At 39.7% G+C, this 4,451-nt stretch overlaps 1 protein-coding gene across 1 annotated transcript in view; it reads left to right on the top strand.

Annotated features, from left to right (window-relative positions):
* Window positions 1-4,451, top strand: part of WDR48 (WD repeat domain 48) — a 47,046-nt gene that overhangs the window by 17,606 nt on the left and 24,989 nt on the right. The window lies entirely within an intron of this gene.

The raw sequence follows: 4,451 nt of genomic DNA, 5'->3' as shown, positions 1-4,451 counted from the left end.
GTCTGTAAATTTCATTTCCTAGTTAAGTGGAAGGTCTCCTCACGGCACGTTTTGTCCGTTGACTGTGTGGATATAGTCTGTAAGTTTCGTTTCCTAGTTAAGTGGAAGGTCTCCTCACAGGGCACGTTTTGTCCGTTGACTGTGTGGATATAGTCTGTAAGTTTCGTTTCCTAGTTAAGTGGAAGGTCTCCTCACAGGGCACGTTTTGTGCGTTGACTGTGTGGATATAGTCTGTAAGTTTCATTTCCTAGTTAAGTGGAAGGTCTCCTCACAGGGCATGTTTTGTCCGTTGGCTGTGCGGATATAGTCTGTAAATTTCGTTTCCTAGCATAGTGCTTAGTGTCATCGTTGCAAAGAAAAACATTTTGTTAATGTTTGAACAAGTAATAGTACTGTGTCAGCTACATGATTTGTGAATTATAAACCATAATTCTATTTGTTCTGTAGTGGTGGAAGAAATAATTTTTCATCAGTGTAGATAATTAAAAAAAACAAACAAAAACTGGGCACTATTTCAGGGTATGACATGCCTCCCTCACGTTCCCCTGCCTCCCCCCGCCGTTGTTTTCAGAGGAGAGTGCTAAGTCCAGAGCTAATTCGAATTGATTGTGATAGGGTTAGAAAAGGGAGGGTAGAAAGATGATGAGGTGAAAAACGCCATCAGTCTGTTACGCCATTTCATTACATGATGGAAATTGGAAATACAAAATGGAAAAACTGTATCATGGAAATTGCCTTGGAGGATGTTGTGGAGGCCAGTCACACGTGAAGTAGAGAAACCTTTATCTGTCTCCAGAGGTTGAAGGAAAGTTTGCAAAACTGACCAAAGGAAGGAAGTCATTTTTCAGAACCTGAAGAAGACAGGCTTGATGAGGCGTGTGGAAGGATCTCAAGGTTTCTGTACTGTGGCCTTGCGGAGAGGGCCATGCTCGTCCTTAGCTTCCTTATCTGCACAGTAGGAGTTTCTGTGAGCCAGGGTGTTCTCCAGAGCTCTTGAGTTCCTTTACACTTCCACTTTCACATGTGTTTAAGAAGCCTGCTGTAGTCACTTTTCTCATTGTTTTTGAAATGTAGCTGCAAGGCTGTATTGAGATGGTTGCCTAAGCCTTGTTCAGTTTCCTTTGTCCAAGATTGAACTGGATCATATGGCTTCCGTGGGACTGCCCTAAGTAGGAGCTGAAGGCAAGATGATATCTAGAAGGCAGCTCTGGGCCTGGAGATTTTCTAAAGCTTGGTCTGCCTACTATACACCTGAATTTAGAGACCATCTCAAGAACAGATTTGAGACACAAATAGAAAGAAAGCGGTAAAGGAAGCCCACAGTAACAGAAGAAAGGAAATAATAAAGATTAATGAAATAGAGAACAGAAAAATAATAGAAAGAATCAGCAAGGCCAGAAGTTAGTTCTTTGAAAGATCAATGAAATCGACAAACCATTTGCCAAATTGACAAAAGGAAAGCAGGAGAGGAAGCAAATAACCCATATAAGAAATGAGGTAGGTAACATTACAACAGAACCAACTGAAATAAAAGGGATTATAACAGAATACTATGAAAAACTGTACTCCAACAAACTTGAAAACCTAGAGGAAATGGACAAATTTCTAGAAACACACTACCTACCTAAACTGACACACACTGAGGTAGAAAAACTGAACAGACCCATAACAAAAGAAGAGAGTGAAGAGATAATTAAAAAAACCTCCCAACCAAAAAAAGGCCTGGTCTGGATGGCTTCACTAAAGAATTCTACCAACACTCAGAGAAGAGCTCACACCAATACCACTCAAACTATTTCAGAGCACAGAAAAGGAAAGAATACTCCAAACTCATTCTGTGAAGCCAGCATAACTGTAATACCAAAGCCAGGCAAAGATACCACACAAAAAGAAAATCACAGACCAATATCCCTCATGTATATAGATGCAAAAATTCTCAACAGAACGGTAGCCAATAGAATTCAGCATCGTATCAAAAAAAATAATATATCATGACCAAGTGAGATTCATACCAGGTATGCAAAGATGGTTTCACATTAGAAAATCAATCAATGTAATCCACTGCATAAAGAAAATAAACGAATCACATGATCATCTCAATCGATGCAGAAAAGGCATTTGATAAAGGCCAACACCCATTCCTGATAAAAACTCTCAGCAAAATAGTAATAGAAAGGAAGTTCCTCAGCATAATAAAGGGCATCTATATAAAACCAACAGCCAACATTATTCTCAGCAGAAAGAGACTGAAAACATTTCCCTGAGAATGGGAACCAGGCAAGGATGGCCCTGTATCACTATTCTTATTCAGCATTGTACTAGAAGTCTAGCTAAAGCAATAAGGCAAGAAAAGGAAATAAAGGGCATCCAAACTGGTAAGGAAGAAGTAAAACTATCTTTTCTCACACATAATATGATCCTACACATACATACTGAAACTAATAGGAGGGTTCAGCAAAGTAGCAGGATACAAGATGAACATACAAAAATCATTTAGATTCCTCTACACCAACAAAGAGAACTTCAAAAAAGAAATCACGAAAAACAAAACCATTTACAATAGCCCCCCCTCCCCCCAAAAAAGATAAAATGCTTAGGAATAAATCTAACCAGGGATGTAAAAGACCTATACAAATAAAACTACAAAACACTATTGCAAGAAACCAAAAGAGACCTCCATAAATGGAAAACATGTCATGCTCATGGATAGGATGACTCAACATTGTGAATGCTACCCAGAGCCATCTACAGATACCATGCAATCCCAATCGAAATACTAACGGCAATCTTCAGTGAGATGGAAAAAGTAATCACCAACTTTATATGGAAAGGAAACAGGCCCTGGATAAGCAAAGCATTTCTGAAGAAGAACAACACAGTAGGAGGCCTCACACTACGTGATGTCAGAACCTACTATACAGCCACAGCAGTCAAAACAGCCTGGTACCAGTACAACAACAGACAAGTAGACGAATGGAACAGAATTGAGAACCTAGACATAAATCCATCCACCTGTTGACAACTGATCTTCAACAAAGGGTCAAAGTCCGTTAAATGGGGAAGAGACAGTCTCTTCAACAAATGGTGTTGTCAAAACGATATCTGTCTATAGAAAAATAAAAACAAGACCCATACCTCACACTATACCGAAAAACTAACTCAAAATGGATCAAAGACCTAAATATAAAACCTAAAACTATAAAGATCGTGGAGGAAAAATTAGGGACAATGATAGGGGCCCTAATATATGGTATGAATAGAATACCAGACATAAATAAAAATGCACACACAGCAGAAGATGAACTAGGTCAATGGGACCTCCTAAAAATTAAATACTTAGGATGAGCAAAAGACTTCTCCAAAAGCGTCAAAAGAGAACCTACAGATTGGGGAAAAAAATTTGGCTACAACATATCCAGCAAGAATCCAATCCCTAAAATTTATAGAAAACTTCAAGACCTCAACAATAAAAAGACAATCCGATTAAAAATTGGGCAAAGTATGTGAACAGACACTGACATTCAGGCAGCTAACAAACATGAATAATTGCCCACAGTCATTAGCAAATAGATGCACATCAAAACTGCAATGAGATACCATCTCACCCTGACATTACTGCCAGTAATCAAAAAAACAGAAAATAACAAATGTTGGAGAGGTTGTGGGGAGATTGGAACAATTACACAATGCTGGTGGGAATGTAAAATGGTACGACCCCTGTGGAAAGTGATACGGCACTTCCTTAAAAAGCTAGAAATAGAAATACCATATGATTCATCAATCCTCCTCGTAGGTATATACCCCAAAAAAGTAAGAGCCGTGACATGAATAGACGTATGCCCACCATGTTCATTGCAGCCTTATTCACAACAGCAAAGAGATGGAAACAACCTCAGTGACTGTCAGCAGCTGAATGGATTAACATACTGTGGTCCGTACATACAATGGGATACTATGCAACATCAAGAATAATGGCAAATCCGGGAAACATCCCACAACATGGATGAATTTGGAGGACATTATGCTGAGTGAAATAAGTCAATCACGAAAGGACAAATGTTGTATGAGACCATTATTATAAAGTAGCAGCACTTCGCAGGACGAAGTTCCTAGGCTCGAAGCCAAAGGACCATAGACTTGGGATGTCTATGTCAGTCAGCACAACATAGTTCATAAAGACAATGTTCTGCATCCAACTTTGGTGAGTAGCATCTGGGGTCTTAAAAGCTTGTGAGCAGCCATCTAACATACAACTATTGGTCTTTTCCCATCTGGAGCAAAGGAGAGTGAAGAAAACAGAAGACAAGAGGGATCCGTTAGTCCAAAGGACTAATGGACCACGTGAACCATAGCCTACACAACCCCGGGACCAGAACTAGATGGTGCCTGGCTACCACTACCGACCACTCTGACTGGGATCACAACAGAGTGTCCTGGACAGAGCGAGAGAA

Source organism: Trichechus manatus, unplaced genomic scaffold (genome assembly GCF_000243295.1).
Source record: "Trichechus manatus latirostris isolate Lorelei unplaced genomic scaffold, TriManLat1.0 scaffold00049, whole genome shotgun sequence".
NCBI lineage: Eukaryota > Metazoa > Chordata > Mammalia > Sirenia > Trichechidae > Trichechus > Trichechus manatus.
This window is presented reverse-complemented; position numbering and strand designations above follow the sequence as displayed.